Genomic DNA, 21,914 nt, shown 5'->3' with positions numbered 1-21,914 from the left:
TTTAGAAAAAAAATAACTCATACATTAACATTCTTTGTCTTAAAAATACATTAATATAGACAAAAAAAAAAAAAAAAAAAAACACAACCCTATAGGGGCTGGATATTTAGCTCAGCGGCATAAGTGCCTGCCTTGCAAGCAGGCAGTCGTGAGTTCAATCCCCGGTGCTGATAAAAATGAAAAAAGACAAAAAAAAAAAAAATACATTAACATGGGTGCCATAGAGCCATCACCATTCCTCTAAAAGAAGACCTATTCCTCACCTTCCCTAACGAAGTCTAACATGGAGTCCTGGATATTACAGTGTACCTCAGTTCACTAATGAACAGTTTGGTTCATTATGAACAGTTTGGTTTGAAAAGAAATGCTCAGCAAAATTTTCTTTTTGTTTGCAAACTGCATTGGGTGCCCAATACAACCATAGCCATCTTTCCTGCATGAACACAAACACAGTCATGTTTTCCAGAATCATGCAACGAATTAAGTTAGTGAACTGAGGTACTATTGCTTTTGTATAGGAGACTGGAAATCTTGCCACTAATGACTTGGAAAACTTCTTGAGTTTTCCATAGATAGGAATTGAAATACATAAGTTTAGGTGGCCACTCAGTTACTGGAATGCTTACCAAATAAAATCAGCACTTTTTAGAGATGACAACAGAATCTAGTCTCTATCACATATACTTCAGTGTTGGAAATGTTAAGAAACCTAGAGATGTGGATTTGGGATTTGTTCAAAAGTAATAGATATGTGGTGGTGCACACCTTTAATCACAGAGGTGGTTGGATCTTGGGACAGAAGCAAAGCTTGTAGTTGGCCATGCCCAGAGATCACTGAAGACACTGAAAAGGAAACAGGTTTCCATATTAGCAATAGAGTCTTCCACTGTAATCTACCCACAAAACTCAAAAAAGCAACAACAAACAAAATCAAGACATGAGAAGGAAAAAACAACAGAAACATGAGAAGACAAGGCAACAGTGGCCAAAAACTAATTCCCCCAAAGATGATCCATGGGGTGGGAGGCAAATATAAAAAGACACACAGTCTAATTATTTGAAAAATAAGAGGAGATACAAAGAAACACTGTACTTGGTGAGGTCAAAGAAAATATAGATAATGGATCTAAGAAACAAAATGATCAGTGAGTTTGCAGAAGACACCCATAAAAAACTGGTTAAGTTAAACAAAATGATATAACACATGAACAACCAACTTAACAAACAACTAGAGTCATGAAAAGTTACCAAGTAGAAATTCAGGAGATTACAAATTCTATTCAGAATATGGGCAGCACAAGCAACCAGTGGGAAGACAGACTGTCAGAACTGAAAGACAGGGCAGCTGTTAGTGACCACTTATTTGGAGATACCTTAAAAACAACAAGAAACTTGTGCATAGTGATGCATGCCTGTAATCCCAGAATTCTGGAAGCTAAGACAGAAGATCATCACAAGGTGGAGGCCTGTCTAGGCTATATTGTGAATTCAAGGCTTTAAAAATGAATCCAGTAGCTCCTAAATGAGGCAAGGAAGACTAAAATTAATCGAAATTAGTGAAAAAATCAGAAGACAACACAAATGAGGTTTTAAAAAGTATTATTTACAGAAATACTGTAAGAGCAGAATTTGGGAGACAGAGATAGGAGGATCACTGTGAGTTTGAGGCCAGGACCTGAAAAATTCAACCAGAAGGCCCTAGAATTAATAACTAAATTCAGCAACATAGGAGATAAAATCAACCCAAAGCTGGGTACAATGGCACATGCCTGTAATCCCAGCACTTGAGAGGCTGAGCGGGGAGGATGACTGTGGATTTGAGGCCAGTGTGGGTTACATAGCAATTTCCAGATCTCCCTCAAATACACAGTGATGCCTTGTCTCAAAAAACACCCTTCAGAAAATCAATGGCATTCCTGTACATCAAAAATGAACTGAACAAGAAGACAGCTGGGATTTGGGCAGAGCACTGTGCCTCAGTGACATTAACCAGCCACTTCTGGCTCAGAGAGAACTGGCGGGGTCTGCTGGTTGGGACTCAACAAGCAGATACAAAATAGTCACGACTCTGTGATGTCCACAAGGTACAGCCTAACTTGCAGATTGACTGGCACAGAGGCTGGAGGCTAGCCTGTACTGTCCCTGCATCCCTGCCAACCTCAGATAATAGTAAATTGGAGAGGGCAGCAAAAACTCAAGTCGGCACGCTTCAGAAAGCAATATGGAGAGGGCCAGAGACCCCTAGGACACTCCAGTCTGAAAGAAACCAAACACATGAAAAGAAATAGAAATAAAAAATCTCCAGCTGCTGAATGTGAGAAAATAAGCCCAGGAGAAGTAAACACAGAAGAGAACCAGCACAGTAACCATCCAATACTAGACACAGCATCAGCCGAAACAAAGAAATACCTTCATGACCTCATAGACGAATTTCAAACTGTACTTCTGATCCAAGTGAGGCAAGACATAAAGAGATTAATTAAAGAAATAATAAGCCCCTCCCAAGAGAACACAGATGGAAGAATGGAGGATATTAGAAAAGAGAAACTTCTGAAGAATTTAAACGTAACCTAGAATACATGAAACAGATCCAAAGAGATTACCAGGAAACTAAAAACTCCATTGGACACTGGCAAAAGGCCTTGATAGAAACTAAAGTTAGTCTTTTAAAACTTGAAGAGAGATTTATGATACATGATCATGAAAGAAAGACCTCTTAAAAACATAAAGAGACAATTCAAAGGCTAGAAGATGACAAAAGGATACATAACTTAAGAATAAAGCATGTGAGCGAGGAAGCAGGAGCAACCAAAAATGAAATACAAAGAATATTCACAGATATATTAAAGGAAAACTTCCCAAGTAGAGGAAAAAGAAATTATATCCAGATAAATGAGGCATACAGAATTCCAGCTACCTACAACCAAAACAGATCTACACCCAGACATATAATAATCAAAATTCCAGAAATCCACCAAAAATAAAATACTAAAAGCAGCAAGGGAAAAGAAGCAGATAACCTACAATGGGAAAATTATCAAAATAACAACAGACTGGGGCTGGGGATTTAGCTCAGCGGCATAAGTGCCTGCCTTACAAGCAGGCAGTAATGAGTTCGATCCCCGGTACCAATAAAAACGAAAAAGACAACAACAACAAAAAAAATAACAACAGACTTATCAACACAAACTCTCAAAATGAGAAGAGCCTGGGGAGAAATATTCTAAGCCCTGAAAGAAAATAATTTGCAACTAAGACTGATATACCCAGAAAAACTCTCTCTCAAAATTAATGGAAAATAAGATTTTTCCAAGACAAGGAGGAACTGTGGGAGTTCATGGCCACCAACCCAACCCTATAGAGTGTGCTGAAGGACATTCCAGAAAGAGAGAGGAAGGGATACCAGGACTCCAGCAACAGTGGCAGAGAGGCCTCAATGAACGGGGCAGACAGTGGAATCAGGGAGTAAGGTAGACAAATTATAGGAGTAAAGTGGAGTAGCAGACATGAGGCAGAGACGGTAAGCTATCATCTTTAGTATAGATAGCTTTGATACACTATATTAAAAAGGCAGAGGTCATTGTTAATAGTGTATCCGGATTTAAAAGTCACAGTAGTCTTATCGCTCTGTTTAGTTTGAATTTAATTTGTTCTGGTCTTTCCACTCATATCAGATTTGAGGGCACAGACATCTGACCCAAAAATAGCAAGCTATATCATGGTAACTATCCTTAATTTCCTATTAACTTGAACTGAAACCTTGTATTACTTACATTGTCATATAACTGATCTTATTTGAATCTGATTCGTTAGACCGCAGTTTTGCCTTGGCTGATTTTATTTGAATTTGGTATGCTTTATTTGAATTTGGTATCAACCCTAAAAGTAGAGGAAACTACTCTGAAGATGACAAGATGTAAAAGATATCTATACCGGTTTTGATTATTAACAGCTCTCAAGTCCTACAATGTTTTCAAAGTTGTGTTTTTATAAAAATAGCTATGTAATACTATGCTTAAGTATATTAAGCCTGATGATGTGGACAGGTCTATTGAAAATAACAAGAGAAGGAATAGTAGCTATGGTAGATCACCTAATATTGTGGTCTTATGTGTCTTTTTCATTGCATGTTTTTCTAGGAATTTGTTTTGCTGTCTTGTTATGATTTGTTTTTCCCTATAATACAGAGAGGATAGATACACATGTATAAATTCACACATGAGAAGATTTTTTAAAAACTATTTACAGGAACAGATTATACAATGCAAGATGTAATGAACGATACTCTAAAGAAGAGACACTAAGAAACCCAATGCTAATTCTGTAGCATTATGATATAAAATCTAGCAATACTATTATTCACTGTTCAGAGTGATATTAGTCTAGTCTCTTAAGTTCAATTTCAGCATATGTAAAGATAAGGACAGCTACTTCGAAGAGAATGAGAGACACTATGGTAGTTATTATTGTCTTCCCCAATGTGATCTTGAAGACCTAAAAAGCCTTCATCATCCTGTAATAATTTCATTAGTTCTATAATATGCAGTATGTATTTAATGTGCATGAAGATAGGAACAACTATTTGATAAGAAACTAGAGACAATTAGATAAACAGTGAAGATCTCCAGTGGACTTGCTTTGAAATCTGTATTTCTTTAAATTGTTTCTTTTTGAACTGTTTGTTCAGTTTTGATATGTTTAATCTTACCCTCTTTAAGATAAAAAACAATTGTGTAGGACTGATAACCATATTACTAAGTTTTTGTTGGATCATTGAGCAGAACTGTTGGCAGTGTCACTATTTGAATGTCACTTTGTATGCTTTAATTTTGTAACCTGAACAACTATTTCTAAGATGACAATACATAACTTATCAACTAGTGATTTCTTACTGTTTATTTTTCTGTAATTCTGTATTATTTCTACCCTTTTTTTCTCCATGTATTTTTTTTGTTTCTTTCTCTTTAAATAAAATTTTAAAAATGAACTGAATGAAAAAGAGTTTAGGAAAACAATACCATTCACAATAGCATCTAGGAAAATTAAATACTTAGGAATTAACCTAATTGAGGAAATGAAATACCTCTACAACAATAACTATTGTACTCTGAAAAAAGTAGATCATCAAGGACATTAAAAATGGTATTCCCTATTCTTTTTTTTGTCTTTTTCCTTTTTATCAGTACCAGGGATCCAACTTACAGCTGCCTGCTTGTAAGGCAGGCGCTTATGCCACTGAGCTAAATCCCCAGCTCCAATATCCCCTATTCTTGAATAGTCAGAATAATATAATCAAAATGATCATACTTCCAAAACTAATAATATATAGCCTTACTGCAATTCCAATCAAAATGTAAATAGTATTCCTCATAGAATTAGACAAAACAATTCTAAAATTAATTTGAAACCAGAAGAAACCCAGAATAACAAAAGCAATCCTGGGCAACAGGAGCAAAGCAAGAGGCATCACAATTTCAGATTTTAAATTAAATTACAACACTGCAGTTGTATTGAAGTTTAATTACAACACTGTACTCTAAGTGCTAACACTTCAGTGATAAAAACAAGATATAACTAAATTCTAAAATTCATTTGAAACCAGAAGAGACCCAGAATAGCAAAAGTAATCTTGGAGAACAGGAGCAACACAAGACGCATCATGATTTTAGATTTTAAATTATATTATAATACTGCAGTGATAGAAACTACATAGCAGTGACACAAAAACAGACATGTGGGTCAGCCCAATAGACTAGGGAACACAGAAATAATCCCAGGTAGATTGAACTATTTGACCTTGACAAAGGGACCAAAAACATACACTGGAGGAAAGGTAGCCTCTTTTAAGAAATAGTGCTGAGAAAACCGGCTATCCACATGCAGAAGATTGATCAAGAAACATGAATCTCACTCAACATATACTAAACTAAAACCAAAATGCATCAAATATCTATAGATTATGTTAAACATGATCTACTGGAAGATAAAACAAGTAAAAATTTTGAAGACATTGCATAGGTCATGACTTTCTGAACAGAAGCCTAGTAGCAAAGAAATAATATCAAGAATCAACAGAGCCAGGATGGTGGTGCACTCCTGTAATCCCAGCAGTTGGGAGCCTGAGGCAGGAGGACGGTTGCAAATTTGAGGCCAGCCTGGGCTACAAAGTGAACCCAAGGCCAATCTGAACTGGATGGAGAGACCCGGTCTCAAAAAAGATTTAAAAATATATATATCAAGAATCAACAAAGGGAATCATATCAAATTTTAAAACTTCTGCATAGCAAGGTAAACTGTCAACCAAGTAAAGAGACAACCTACAGAATGAAAAAAATTTGCCAGGTATCTCTCAGAGGAATAATACCTAGAATATATAAAGAATTCAAAAAGAAATTACTCTTGTGTGATAGTAATGGCAAAAAAAAAAAAGAAACTAGACCATCCCACAATTAACAACCCAATAAAAAGTGTGCAAGTGAAATGAACAGACACGTCTTAGAAATACAAGTGGCCAATAAATACATCAAAAGTGTTCAACATTATAGAAATGAATTCAAGGCTGACCTTGAAAAATGAATCCAGCAGCATCTAAATGAGGCAAGGAAGACTAAAATTAATTGTAATTAGTGAAAAATCAGAAGACAGATGTTCAACATCTCAAACCATTATAGAAATGTAAATTAATACAACACCAAGAGTCCATGTCACTCCAGAAGAATGACTCTCATCAAGAAATCAAATAGCAACAAATGCTGGTGAGATTGTGGAACTTTTCTACATTGTCATTGGAAATATAAACTAATACAACCACTATGGAAATCAGTGTGAAGACTGTTCAAAAAACTAAAACTAAAAATTCCATTCAACCCAGTCATTTCCCTTCTGTTTCTCAAAAGAGCTAACGACATCATTTAATAAAGGAATCCTCATTGTTGTGGCTTATGTCTAGATGTCCCTTCAAAGCCTCATGCAGTTATGGGTGGGATTTTTTGGTGGTGACTGGACCTAGAATGTGTGCTGCTGGTATCAAGGATGTGGTGCTGGGGTTGATTCATGATGTGATGGTAGAATTAAGGCTGTCCCACCCTGGGTGTGGATGTTACCTGCCCTAAGGGTAGGCAGCCTGGATCAAATATAAAGGATACAGAGAGGATCATTGTTTGTTGCCTGCTGGCTGCCTGCTCTGCATTGCCATGAATTGTTTATCCACTGTGGTACCCCTCTGTCGTGACACTCTGCCTTGCAGCTGGCTGACTATGGACTGGAACCACTACAAACAGTGACTCAAATCAAACTTTCTTCCTTTAACTTTGGATGTCAAGTATTTTGTCTCAGCAAAGAGAAAAGTAACTAAGATACCCATGATTATAGTAGCACAATCATAATAGCTAAATCTGGAAGTAACCTCTATCCACCAACAGGTGAGTGGACATGCAGTATAAATATCACACATAGCACTGTCCAATAGAAATATGGTGTGTCCCTTATGTAGCTTTAAATTTTCTAGTAAATAAAAAATGTTGATAATTTATTTAACTAATCTACCCTAAATATTACCATTTTAACATGTAATTAAAATAGAGTATTTCTGAGACACTTCATTTTCTTGTCTTAAACCTGAGATTTAGTGTATTTCACATTTATAGCACATTTCAGTTTGGTTAGTAAATTGTCATTGGAAATATTTATTTATTTACTTATTTATTTACTGAGACAGGGTCTTGCTATATAGTACAGGCTGGCCTTGGATTCACTATGTAGCTCAGGCTGACCTCAAACTCACAGCAATCCTCCTGACTCAACTTCCTGAGTGCTATGATTATAGGCAAGTACCACTATGCTCAGCAATATTTATATTTACAATTCATATTGTTAAATAGCTCTGCATACTCATTTCACACATACTTAAAATATTTTTCAATAACTGAATCAAGCATCAATTTTTCCAATAGATACTAATTCTTTTTTTTTTGTCTTTTTCCTTTTTATAGGTACCGGGGATCGAACTCACGACTGCCTGCTTGCAAGGCAGGCACTTATGCCGCTGAGCTAAATCTCCAGCCTCTAGATACTAATTCTTAGGGAAGTTTAAAGTAAAACTGACCAGGACGTGCAGTACAGCATTCGCATATCCCTCTGCTTACCCCATGTCTTTTCAGGGCTCAGTATCTCATCTAATTTTTAGTTGAGTAATATTCCATTGTATGCATGCACCACAATACACCTAATTTGATTATTTCAAATTTTGGTAATTATGAATAAAGCTGTTATAAATAGTGATGTATAGGTTTTTTTTTTTTTTTTTTTTTTTTTTTTTTTTTTTTGCAGTACTGAGTACTGGGGATTGAACTCACCACCTCGCACTCACCAGGCAGGCGCTTATGCTGCCGAGCTAAATCCCCAGCCCAACGTGTAGTTTTTAGTGTAGACACAAATTTTCAACTCTTTTGCGGAAAACCCAAGGAGCAGTTTTTTTTAAAGAAGCATAAAGAGGTTTATTAGGCAGAACATTTAGAAGCGAGCTCAATTTAAAGGTGAAATGCACAGTCCTAGAGCCCAGTTTACATGCTTACTGTCTTTAAGTCCCCGAGGAATTTTTTTCTAAAAGAAAAAAGCTTAAATAACTTTTGTGTCCTGAGGTTAAAGTTTTTTTGATTATAATTTTCCTTATCTCTTTTTTACTAATTTTGATTTTTTTCTATCCTATCTTACCCCCACCTCCAGACTTTCATCCTGTTTTTGTTGTTTGTTTTGTTTTTTGGGGGTGTTCACTATGTAATTCAAACTGGTCTTGAGCTTACTTTGTAGCCCAGGTTGGTCTTGAACTCACGATTCTCCTGCCTCAGCCATCTGAATGCTGGGATTACAGGTGTGCACCACCACATACAGCTATTATCCCTTGTTCTTCTTCTTCTTTTTTTTTAATTTAAGGAGAAAAAGGAAAAAAAAACGAAAAAGGGTACAAGTTATACAGAATTTCAGAAAAAACAAACAGTAGGAGATCACTAGTTAATAGATTACATATTTATCTCTTGTTCTTTCAGGCTGTAGAAGAATTGAAGTTCTGCCTTCTTTTTTTTTTTTTTTTTTTTGTCTTTTTCCTTTTTATCGGTACCGGGGATTGAACTCACGACTGCCTGCTTGCAAGGCAGGCGCTGAGCTAAATCCCCAGCCCCAGAAGTTCTACCTTCTTATAGCTACTTTAGGCTGAAATGGGGCCCTAACTCTACTTAGCTAGGGACCAAAAGTCTCATCCTTACAGACCTAAAAAAGAATTAGACAGGTTTTTATCAATAAGTCATTAAAGCTTACAACAGAGCGGTTTGGCTCAGTGGCATAAGCGCCTGCCTGGCAAACGCTAGGTTGTGAGTTTGATCCCTGGTACCAAAAAAAAGAAAAAAGAAAAATGCTTAGAGACATCTGAGGAGTTGTTAGGAATATACACATAATGTTTTGTTTTAAAGATAGCACAAGATGAGCATCAGCTTAACATGGAGCCACAGAAGTCAAAGCCTTAGTCTCCATGCCCCGTTTACCTCCTGTCACTGGCTCTCCAAAGGAAATATCACTGGACAAGGTGCAAGGAAGTCCTAAAGTCAAAAAGGGGAATCTGGACTTATCCCACCCACAGGGAAGGTTGCAGGTTCACTGACTTCCACACAGAAAAAAAGAACTTTCAGGACCGAGGCCCCATTTTTGTTCCAGGGCTGGGGATTGAACCCAAGACCTTATTAGCACTAAGGTATATCTCCAACCTTTTTTTTTAATTTTATTTTTATTTTTGGTGCCAGGAATCAAAGTTAGGACCTTGTGCTTACCAGGCAGGCACTTAATGCCACTGATCTATATCTCTGCCTCCCTTTTTAAATTATGTATTTTTTTATTTTAAAGAGATTAAGACAAAAGAGGTCATAACAAAGCAGATCAGATCAGAACAATGCAAGTGGCACAGCATTTTACCACAAGACAACCATAATTAACTACCATAGTGTCTCTTTCTTTGAAATAGTTGAGCATAGCTTCATATATCATAGTATCAAGCATAACAAAAAGTATAAAACCATGCAAGAGAATGAAAGCATTACAGGGCTTTCAGAACCAAATAGCAGAGAACGAACAATGGCTACTATATTATCTCATTTTCCATAGAAAATTTGTTTATACTATCACACATAATAATATCCAATAAGATATAACAGGATAGAACCAAAGGCAACAGAAAAACAAAAGCATAGTAGTACTTCAGAGTAAAATGATACTAAATCAGTTCTGGCTATTCTAATGTCTTCTTTTCTTTAAAATAGCTGTTTATACTATCACAGATAATAAACAAACTAGAATAAAACCATTTCAACTAATGAATGCAGACATTATAAGGCTTCAGAGCAATGTAATGGGGAATCATGATTACTATAAACTCTTATGTACTCTTACCATTTCTTACACTAGGGAGACTATACGGTAAAATTATGTATTTTGAAATAGAGTCTCACCACATCAAGTTGCCCTCACCAATTTTTTTCATTATGGTAAAACACACATAACATTTACATGTGTCACTGTACATTTACTAACAAAGCATACAAGAACATAAAGTATACAATTCAATAGAATTAATCATGTAACAATGCTGTAGAACTATCTAGTTTCAGAACTTTAAACATCCCTGATGGTAACACTGTACCCATTAGGTAGTTGTTCACATATTAATTTTGAATTTTAAGTTAACTAAAATTAAGTGACATTTAAAATTTAGCCAGGTGTGGTAGTGTATGGCTGTAAGTCTAGTACCTTGGGAGACTTAAGCAGCAGGATCACCATGGGTTCAAGACCAGCCTGAGTTATATAGTGAGTTCAAGGCCTGCCTGAAATGCATGGTGAGACCCTGTCTTAAAACAAAACAAAACAAACAAACAAACAAAAATACTAGTAATTTAAATTTTATTTTTTGGTACTGGGAATTGACCTCATGACCTCATGCTTGCGAAGCAGGCACTTATGCCGCTGAGCTAAATCCTCGGCCAATGTTTTTTTTTAATTTAAAAATTCTTCAGTCACATGAGCCATATTTCAACTGCTCAACAACCTATATTGCCATATATGAACAGAGATAAAAATGCTTAAGAAACAACAAATAAAAGCTTTGATGCAGGAATGCACTTTTTCAAAGCACAGTTACTTGGCAGTCTGACTAAAATACAAAGAACAAGAGGGAGGAAATGTTTGTAGCTAGCCTCATGCACTCATAGATGGGACTTTTCAGAGGTAGCTGAAGCTAGGGTAGTGGCTACAGATTAAGGATATGTGATAACTGGATTAAGGGTGCATCTGCAACTGACAGGCTTAGTGTAATTCTCAGTGTGGATAATGGGAAGCTCCACCCTCAGTGTGGGTGGCACTAACCAGCAGGCTTATAGGCTGAATGGAATAAAAAGAGCAAGGGAGGTTTGCTACTTGCTGCTACCTTCACGCCTTTCCATGGACTCTTTCTCTTCTGTGATGCTTCTCTGCCATACTGCCCTGCCTTGGAGCCAGCTAACTACAGACTGATACCTCGCAAACTGTGAGCTAAAGTAAACCTTTCTTTTTCTTTTTCGGTACCGGGGTCGAACTCGGGATTGCCTGCTTGCAAGGCAGGCGCTTATGCCGCTGGGCTAAATCCCCAGCCCCAAGTAAACTTTTCTTTGATTAACTTATGGATGTTGAATCCATCCACAAGAAGAAGAAAGTAGGGGCTGGGGATTTAGCTCAGCGGCATAAGCATCTGCCTTGCAAGCAGGCAGTCGTGAGTTTGATCCCTGGTACCGATAAAAAGGAAAAAGACAAAAAAAGAAGAAGAAGAAAGTAATTAAGACATCATGAACTGGCTAATGAACTTTGCAAGTCATGGCAAAGATTTTAGATTTTCTTTGTTTTATTAGGGAGTAAAACCAGGACCTTATGCCTGCTAGGAAGGACCTCTACCATTGAGTTTATCTTTAACCTCTAGGTTTTTTTTTAACACTTGGATTTTAATTGATGGAAAATTTATATTTAAAATATTAAATAAACTAGATGTTAATTAATGGCACATGCCTGTAATCCCAAGCCATTTAAGGAGGCTAGGGCAGGAGAATCACAAATTTGAGTTTCTCTTATTAACTTAGCAAGATTTTTGTCTTAAAATAAAAAGGCAAAAAGGGCTGGGGATGTAGCTCCCTGAGTTCAATTCTAGCTGGTACCACCAAGAAAAAAACCCACTTGTTTGTGTGTTGAAAAGATTGAAGGAGTTCAGCAGTGTTATGGTTGATACATTGTGTCAAATTGGGAAATCTAGAATTTTAACTAAGAGGCCTAGCAGGGAGCCAGGGTTATTCTTTGTAAACATCCTCATCCCATGCAAGAAGAGGGCAAGGAGATTTTGTGAGTGCTACACTGGGAAGGGCGTGGGGTGGCCTGTGTACAGTATAAGAGAGGAAAACAGGCTTGCACTTCCCCCTTTTTGCTATTACTCCTTTGCTGTCTTCTGCTTCCTTGAAGTGTTGCCCCAGTGCCACCCTGCCTTGGAGCCAGCTGATTATGGACTGAAACCTCCACAAATTATGAGCTAAATAAACCTTTCCTTCCTTTATTTTGGGTGTCGGGTATTTTGTCCCAGCAATGATAAGAAAGTAACCAACACAAAGAGTGAAGCAGGAAAAATTTAAAGATGGTTAGTATTCCAGATAAAATTATTATTGAACTAAGAAGTAGCTGTGGTAATGAAAAATATTTGGATCCAATATATAAAGTCGATTTATTGCAATCTGTAAGTATTGCTTCCAATACCTCCCAGGGATACCAAAATCCACAGATGTTCAAGTTCTTTGTGTAATATTCATACAGTCACAAGCAATGGAGCAGAGGAAGTTACTCCCTTCCACCTATTTAATTTTAAACATCAACCAGGCCGGGTTGTATACAACTATAATCCCAGCACTACTTAGGAAGTTGAGACAGATGGATTGCCATGTGCCTGGGCTAGATAATGAACTCAAGACTAGCCTGGACTACACAGAAAGACCCTGTTTCAAAACACTAAAAAACTAAAAAAAAAAAAAAAAAAAAAAAAAACACATCATGATAAGTCCCAGATGTGGTGGCACACACCTGTATCCCAGCATTTGAGAGGCTGAAGCAGGAGGATTGCCATGAGTTCGAGGCCAGGCTGGGCTATAAAGTGGATTTAAGGCTATCCTGGACTACTCTAACTCAAAACAAACAACAACAAAAAAGGAAAGTAAACGACACCAAAGGACCTCCTTTCATTGTCCTAAGAGAGGTAGAGAATCATATAATGAAACCCAGGTAATCTCTGGTGCTCTAGGTTCTAGGCTGTGGGTGAGAGCATAAAACACTGGATCTCTGAGTTTGAATTTCGGTCACCTTTAACCTACACCTCGTGCATGTATTTAGGAACAGAGTGAATTCTGGAAGAAGTTATGTGTTAAGAGTCCCTGAGATGACACATAATCTGTCTATCATTTCTGTCAGTGTTACCTAGAGCCTCAGGGGAAGCTGCGGGGCTGAGGTGCCTGTCCTTTAAATATCCTGGGGGCTGCTGTGCTGTTTTGTGTGTGGTGCTTTTGCTTTCCTGTCACTCTGGCACCACTTTGCTGTTTGTGCTGTATTTTTGTTGGCACAGACTTTCTCTGAGCACCACTTCTCATGCTCTTCAATAAAAGTAGCTGCTAGCTGAGTACAGTGGTGCATGCCTGTAATCCCAGCACTTGGGAGGCTGAAGCAGGAGGATCACTGCAGGTTAAAGGACACCCTGGACTACATAGTGAGTTCAAGGCCAGCCTGAGCTACAATAATAAAGCCCTGTCTAAAAAATCAAAACCAAACCAAACCAAACAAAATAAATGTAGCTGCTTTCCTCTTGTCATTGAGTATATGCTTCCAACTCATTGGTCATCATACACAAAAGCCTGGGTTATACCTGCTAAACTCATCATGCAGTAATAATATGCAATACTATTTGCATATAATTAATTTGCTTCTATGTATTTGATTCCTTACTGTCTTTTCCTGTTTGCACTACTGAAGAATGGACCTACCTTCTTTGCACTGAACTATGTGTCTGGCCTTTGGTATTCTTGGTTTTGAGCATGGGTCTCAATAACTCACTAAATTGCCCTGGCTGTTCCTGAAATTGTAAACCTCCTGCCTCAGCCTCCTGAATAGCTAGAATTACAGAAGTGCACCACTACACCTAGCTGGAATTTAAAAAAAAATTTTTTTTGAGACAGAGTCTTACTATGTTACTGAGGCTATTTTGAGGTTTTGTTTTAGGAGATTGGGTCTTGCTATGTAGTCCAGGCTAGCTTTGAAATCACTATGTAGCCCAAGCTGGTGATTAATTCTCCATTCTCTTGCCTGCCAAGTGCTGTGTTTACAGGTATGTGCCACCCTCTTCTGTGCTAGCAACCTGTTCTTGAACTCAGTGACTCAAGTAATTCTCCCACCTCAGTCTACTGAATAGTTGGGACCATAGGCATACACCACCATACCTGCTCTCCCATATGCCTGAAATATTTCTAGATTACTCATAATAGTTGATGTACTGTAAGATGCTACGTAGATTATTATACCATGCTGTATTATGGAACAAGGGCAATAAAAGCCTGCACTTGTTCACTATGAACATAATTTTTTTGATGTGTGTATGTGGTACCATGGATTGAATACAAGATCTTCACATTGATCTATATCCTCAGCCCTTTATTTTTTGAGAAAGGCTCTTCTTGTTCAATTGCTAAGTTTCCTAGGCTGGTTTTACACTTGAGACTGTCTTGCTTCAGCTTTCCTGAATGCTGGGATTACATGAATGAGCCACTACATTTGGCTAACACTTTTAAAACATTTTTAAAAACTTTTAATTGGCAAATAACAAATGTATATGCTCATGGAGTATGAGGTGAGGGTTTGATTGTGTCAAGGTAGTGAACATATCCATCAGTTTATGAACTTATTTTTGGGGTGTACTGGTGTACATCTGTAATTGCAGCACTTTGGAAACTGAGGCAAGAGAATCTCCATAAACTTCAAGGCCAGTCTAAACTACATAGTGAGACCCTGTCTCAAAAAAAAAGATTTATTTTTAAAATGAGAATACTTAATAAGTGTTATTGTTGTAGCAACTTTGAAATATGTGACACATTAACTATGGTCACCATGCTATCTCCCTAATTAAAAATGGGAACCCTTGTTCAATATCTTTCTATGGGAGAAAATGTCTGCAAATCATAATCTCACAGGAGGTTAATATGGGTAAAGAACTTGAGGGGACATTTCTCAAAAGAAGACATAGGTAGTCTCAAAAAGACAAAAAAAATCTTAAAAAGTCTCAAAAAGATAAAGAAAAAAATCTTAGCCAGATGTGATGGTGCACTCTTGTATTCCTGGCACTCGGGAGGCTGAGATAAGCAGACCATTGCAACTTTGAGACCAGCCTGGAGTACAAAGTGAGCCCAAGGCCAGCCTGAACCACATAGTAAGACCCTGTCTGAAAAAAACAACCTAAAAAGAGATAGGTAAACATGACCCACAGGCTTATAAAGTAGACCTCATTTTAAAATGAGGGCAAATTGTTTCTTTCTTTTAAATTTTATCAGTACATGTTCAAAGTTCAAGCAGTTTACAATCATCTTGGAGACTGGTTACATGTACATAACACCATTTGTTTCTTTTTTAAAATCTCTTTCCCCTCTCCTCTCTCTGCTCCAATTTCCCTATCCCATTTTTCATTCTTGTTAATATTATTAATTTTAGTCATGTTTATGGGACATAATGTTTGCATTAATTGAGGTCATTAGGTTTCTGTGCATGGCATATCTTTATGCTACTTATTTCCCTTCCCCCTCCTCCTCACCTCTCACAGTTTTTTCTTTAGATCACTTCTCCATTGTAAGAGATTTGTCTCCTTTGTCCCCTTCTACCCCTTCTTTATTATTCTTTTTGTACTTTGTCTCAGTCAGATGAGAGATACTATCTGTAACTTAAGCTTGTGTGTCTGGTTTATTTCACTTAACATTATGTTTTCCAGGTGTATCCATTTTCCTACAAATGTCTCCAACCTTTCATTCTTTAATAACAGAGTAGCACATTTCTGTGTCTAATCATCTGTTAATGGGTATACAGGCTGTTTCCAGGATTCAGCTATTACAAACTGTGCTGCTCTAAACGTTGGTATGCATGTATCACTATGTCTTAAGCTGTTTGGGGAAGACACCTAGCAGGGGGATAGCTGTCATAATTTTTTTCAAATGGTTGAAACTACAGAATATGGAATGTGAGGATGTAGAAGGCTTGCATATATTCTGAAAGTTTACTATACTTTCCAATAGTAGATGTAAGGTATGGGATAACAGCATTTATTAAGGTGGAGAACACTGAGGGAGAAGCAGATTTGAAAGAAAATTGTTTAGTTTTAACCATATGAAGGTGGCCCCTGCCATCCAGTGACTGCAATAAAGGAGAAAAACCACAGTTTAGTATATCAGTACTGAATATGAATGCTGCCTTAGTAAGTTACAATAAGAGAGTGATAAAACTATACATCATGGGAGATGGAATTAGTATTACTATAATTATGAACTGTTAAATATACATACGTTTCAAGTAAAAGGTTAGGTATATTCCATAGTGTTCTGGATTTCATGTTTTTTGGATTTTTACATTTATATGTAATGTTTACAGGTATATAGTTAGATGCTTTGAAGAATGGACCCTAGTCTAAAAACTGAAATTCATTTATACTTCACGCACATGAAATCAGGATGGACTTTTCCATTTTTGCTGTCATGTGGCACTCAAAAAGTTTTAGATTTTGGGAAATTTCACAGTTTGGAATTTTAAATTAGAGTTATTTAATCTGTATGTGGAATACAGGACCTAGTGAAAGACTGCTGAAGATCTGAGATACTTCTAATATATTACTTTGTGAACACCCTATTTCATTAATGGTTACACATAATAGTTTTCAGTAGTGTAAAAAGTCAGATGTTACTAGTTTTCTCATTATGTATTTTCCTATGACTTCTGTTTTGTACTTAAATATATTTCATACTTTTAATTCATATTTTTAAAACTTTGAAGTCTAAAATCTTGGATAAAATTATTACTGAAAACTATTAACAGTTATTACTAAAGAAGCAAGGAAAGCACCTTCTCAAATGCTTTAATAATCTTATATGAGCTTCATTAACAATTCACGTAGATACTGCACAAGAGGTTGTTTGGTAGCAAACACAATCTCAGCACTCCTGGAAGCTGTAGCTAGAGGATTCCAAATTCAAACCACAGCCCAGATAATTTAGTGGCTTAGTGACATTCTGCCTCAAAATAAAATATAAAAAGGCTTGGAAGGCAAGTATGGTTGTACACACTTATAATCCCAGTATTTGGGAGGAAGCTAATGCAGAAAGATTGCTGCCAGCCTGGCTACTGAAGTAAGATTTAAAAAGGAAAAGTCTAGCTTCCCAAACTTCCTCATCCCTACAGTTGTTCTTTGTTCTAATACAGATTTAAGCAATAACTTTTTTTTTTTTTTTTGAGATAGGGGCTTGCTGTGTAGCTCAGCCTGACCCAAGCTATTCTCGAACTCACAGCAATCTTCTTGCCTCAGCCTTGAAAGTGCTGGGATTACAGGCATGTGCCCCCACGCCTGGCTAAAAGCAGTAACTTTTGACTCTGTAAGTGAAATTTAATAACTTCCTGTTCCCATAACATCCTGTTATGCCCAAGCAGGGCCACCAAGATACAAAACTGTCAGGGCTTGACAAACTGCCTTTGTTCTCCTTCTACCCACCGATGAGTTCCATGCTGAAGACCAACCTCCTTGACCAAATGTATAAAAGCTGGAACCTCTCCTTTGTCCTTTGCTTAACTTTTTTTGGACTTAACAGTTGAGTAAATGGACATCTAAAAATAAATCCTCCTGTTTTCCCCTTTGGTCTATCCTATCTCTTAAGTCCTGCAACACTAGGTAGTGAGTTCAAGGACAGTCTGAAGTATACAATGAGATCCTCTCTCCAAAAAAAAAAAAAAAAAAAAAAAGATTGAGGATGTAGCTCAGTGTGAAGGCTCTGCATTCCATCCCTGGTTAGGCCAAAGGATAGTGGATTATGGATATAAATGATAGCTAAAGTGAAAAACAAAAATAAGTGGGAAATGGTGTTAAATCATAAATAAACTGCATTATATTTAGACTTATTACTAGCAACGTTTCTAAACAAACATAATAATGGTGGTATAATGAACAAAATGGGAATTTGAGTCCCAAATGTATTTTTTCGAGACAGGGTCTTACTATGTAGTTCATAGCTAAGGCTGTTCTCAGACTTGCTTCGATCTTCCTGCCTCCAGGTCCTGGGATTACACGTGTAGCTGAGTAAGACTGCCTTTGCAGTTGTCTTCCAACTGACCTTTCCTTTTTAATTTTTATTAGTATATGTTTACAATTTTCACAGATGAACCATTCTCATACATGTAAAATACACATTAAGTACTATTGTACATTTTTTTTTTGTCTTCTTGAGAAAGGGTCTCTCTATGTGGTTTAGGCTGGCTTTAGGCTCACTTTGTAGCCCAGGTTGGTCTCGATCTCGAAATGATCCTCTTGCCTCAGCCTCCTGAGTGCTGGGATTGCAGGAGTATGCCCACACACTCGGCTTATTGTACATTTTAAAGGGTGGCATTCATTTTTTTTCTCAATTATTTTATTTATTAGTATGTTTATAGTACTCAATGATTACAGTCACTGTAGGCATTTGGTCCAGGAACATTACGCATCTTAATTTTCTTTACATCTTCCCATTAGCCTTTCAGAAATCTTTTATGGACCTCATCGGTTCTATTCGTTGTATATTGTCAACTGTCAATCAATGTTGCCTTCGTAGGGTGCAAATGTGTAATACATAGGTTTTCACAACCCACCTGCTTTTCGTTTTGAAATAGAAACCAACCATCATATTCGCAGGGGTGTTATGTAGGCTAACCTTTCACCCTCATCTGGTACTGCTTTTCTCCTACTCCAAATTTTCTTTCCCCAGCTCTCAGAACTACTTCCCTAATGCTCAATTTAAGCTCCTGTGGGCTTTTTAGACACTTGCAAGTCCAACTCTTGTTTCACCTGGACGCAACCTTATTAAACTTCTCAGAGCGCCCTCGCATTCTCCTACACGCCTGTCATTTCACCCCTTTGTGATCATCTTATCACATTTAAATTATTACCGCATTTAAATTCTGTTCACCTGTCGGTCTTTCATAGACTGTTAATACCAGGAAGGCAGTGTTCGCATATCGAAAATGACACTGGCCAGGAGTTTTGATCCAAAGATAATACTTAATCCGCCATGAGGCTTATTTTTCTAATATTTCATACATTTTCGCCCTGTTGGAGCTGATCCTCCCTTGAGCCACATTTTCAGGTGGGAACTCAATTGTCAATACTCCCAGTCCTCAGCCTGCAGAACTTCTGGTAACAACGCGTACACAAATTGGTATGATCCAAGAGCGAGTGCTCTGCTCTCTAGACAGTGAGCTGCAGAAAAGACCCTTAGGAACCACTGGGTTCCCACGAAAGCAGCCAGATTCATAGAGTTCCAGCCCCGGGAGAGCTCAACACACTACCTCTTTCAGCGCGCCAAGTCGTTAGCCCCACCCCGTCCACCTCAGCTCCACCCACTTGGCGCGCCCACACTTACTAAACCTTGGCCGCCCGGGGCTGACAAGTTCCTAAGCCCCGCCTCCGGGGCGAAGGCGCGTTCTCCCTCCCACCTCGGTCCCAAGCAGTTCCGTTAATAGCGAGGAAAAAAAATTGTCCTTTGCGTCCCCGCCTCTTCAATCCTAACGCTTTACTCCCTACTCCCCCTGCGACCACTACACCATCGGCTACGGAGGCCCCTAAAGTACAAATATCCCCCAGGCCCTACCGCAGCATGATAGGTTTTTGTCTTTTCTTGTCTCCACCCATTCCTGAGGGGCGCTCTTCATTTTTTGTCAAGAATCTGGATTCGAGACTTTCTTCGGACCTCAGGAAATCCAACCTTTACAACAAATAAAAAGCTACCCTCCCACCCCGCCCTCTTCGGCCGCCCGCATTCCTTCCCTCCCACCTCGTTGAGTAGAAGCCGGAGGCGGAGGAAGTCAGAGCGCCTGCGCGGGGAGGCCGCTTTCCATCCGGGTCCCTGTCTGTGCGGTGCAGCAGGTCGGTAGGCGGGAAATGGCGACTGGCTGAAGGAGCTGGTTGTGTTGCTGCTGCGGGCTAAGCGGGAAGGACACCCCACATTGCGCAGTCGGGACCATCGCCGGAGCCTGAGGACACTTCTCTGTCGTCATAGTGAGGTAATCCCTTTCGTCCAGACGTTGCCGTTGCCGCCAGCCTTAGTCCTCCTCTTCCAGGGCCGCCTGCCGGATCTCCTCCCGCTCTCTGCCGGTCTTCAGCGGCTCCAATGTACTGGTAGGCATGCAGTGTTTGGCGCCGCGTCCGTTCACTCAATGTAGCCGCTCTTCTGTGGACTTTTTCCTGGGAACGGAATGAAAGCTCACTTCCCGCCAGCTTCAGCGCTTGGGCTGAGGCCTGTGTAGTGATTTCTGGGGTTAGATTTCACTTTGCTACCCACCCCCACACCGATGTCTGGTTCCTGGTCACCAGGCGTGTGGTCCCCCTGAGTCTGTAAGTTAGTCATTACCTTTTCTGATCCTCTTGACCTACCTGGTGTTTTCAGTATTTCTGTTAGGTTGCTTTTAGGGAGGGGTTGCTCTGTTTCAGTTCCTGTAAGTATCTTTTGCGAGTCTGGAAAAAGGGATTTCACGGTGTAGTGTTCATCTTCTGTACTGCTAAAATGTTGAGTTGACATTGTTACTTTTTCAGATCAAAAGTGCTAGTAAAGAACAGACCGTGTGAGAGGGCTCTGGTTCCCATAGTAAGCAGCTAAGGTTGAATTTTACTGAACTTAATATTCTATTTTCTTTGCGTATTAAATGCCTGTATGATTGTTTACTTTTGTATTCTTGACTAGAAGTCTGTGGTATATAATTACATAAATAAATCGTATTTGTTTACTTCTCACCCTAGTGGTAGCTGAATGTGTAAATGAGGTTAAGCACTTTAGAGCACTTTAGGGATGCCTAAAGAGATACTTCTAATAAACTTTCCTAAGATGCTGAAATGAAATGCACTTAGATGTTCCTTCAAGGCAGTGATTTATCTTTCTGATGCTAGTAAAGCAGTACCAAGATTACTGTTCTACCTAGGTACACAAATTAGTGATTTGAAATGATAGCTTTATCTACATAATTTTCAGATTACAGTTACTTAATAATCCGACTGACCGTTCGTTGCCAAGTTTTACTTTTTTGTTTAGTGATCCATCTGATATCCTTCCAAAAACAGGAAAGTGGCAAATTAAAGCTAATTTTAAACTTTTTTTAAAAAAAATCCATGTAAGCAATCTTTTGGTGTTTTTCAGAATTTTTTGAACATGTCGAATTTGGGGTCTCTATGAGTTTTTTTTTTTCTTTCATCATCCTTAATTTAAAAAAATGGCTCATGTTACTTTTGAGTTATTTATAACTCAAAAGCTGTCAACGCTGTAGGTTCACTTTGGAGAACTTTACTGTTGTTACCAAGATATTAGGATTAAATTTCACAAGTGGGAATACACAAATGCCATTATAGATTTCATTTGATAGATTTTCCCAAGGTCATAATGTCAAAGCAAAATTTAGCTTTCATGTGAAGCAGCCTTTAACAGCTGAGTTGAACTAGTTGAATGGAAGTTGGGAAGTGGAAGTGTGGGGATGTTGGATACTTGTTGAGTCAGTTTATCCAAAAAGTGGGGTCAAATGCGTAACTTAAAATGTTCTAAAATAAGTTATTGGTCAAGTAT

At 38.1% G+C, this 21,914-nt stretch overlaps 1 protein-coding gene and 2 long non-coding RNA genes across 5 annotated transcripts in view; 1 reads left to right on the top strand and 2 right to left on the bottom strand.

Moving 5' to 3' along the window:
* LOC134476395 (uncharacterized) overlaps positions 1 to 20,090 on the bottom strand; it is a 34,207-nt gene extending 14,117 nt beyond the window's left edge. The window contains exons 1-3 of the long non-coding RNA XR_010047994.1: positions 19,956 to 20,090; positions 1,249 to 1,329; positions 766 to 843 (exon numbers count right to left, since the gene is read on the bottom strand). This is a non-coding gene — a long non-coding RNA (uncharacterized LOC134476395). The remainder of the gene's footprint in view (positions 1 to 765; positions 844 to 1,248; positions 1,330 to 19,955) is intronic.
* The window catches only part of LOC134476396 (uncharacterized), a 108,129-nt gene extending 87,824 nt beyond the window's left edge, over positions 1 to 20,305 (bottom strand). Inside the window, exon 1 of the long non-coding RNA XR_010047995.1 lies at positions 20,139 to 20,305. This is a non-coding gene — a long non-coding RNA (uncharacterized LOC134476396). The remainder of the gene's footprint in view (positions 1 to 20,138) is intronic.
* The window catches only part of Ctdspl2 (CTD small phosphatase like 2), a 74,746-nt gene continuing 73,008 nt past the window's right edge, over positions 20,177 to 21,914 (top strand). The window contains exon 1 of one of the 3 annotated variants that reach the window (XM_063250133.1): positions 20,177 to 20,367. The gene's annotated coding sequence lies outside the window, so the exon portion shown is untranslated. Of the gene's footprint in view, positions 20,483 to 21,914 lie in introns of all 3 variants that reach the window. The other 2 variants (XM_063250130.1, XM_063250131.1) reach the window with 2 other exon arrangements.

The sequence above is a fragment of the Cavia porcellus genome, unplaced genomic scaffold, assembly GCF_034190915.1.
Source record: "Cavia porcellus strain 051 isolate PalLab524CR breed Dunkin Hartley unplaced genomic scaffold, mCavPor4.1 scaffold_6, whole genome shotgun sequence".
Classification (NCBI taxonomy): Eukaryota; Metazoa; Chordata; class Mammalia; order Rodentia; family Caviidae; genus Cavia; species Cavia porcellus.
This window is presented reverse-complemented; position numbering and strand designations above follow the sequence as displayed.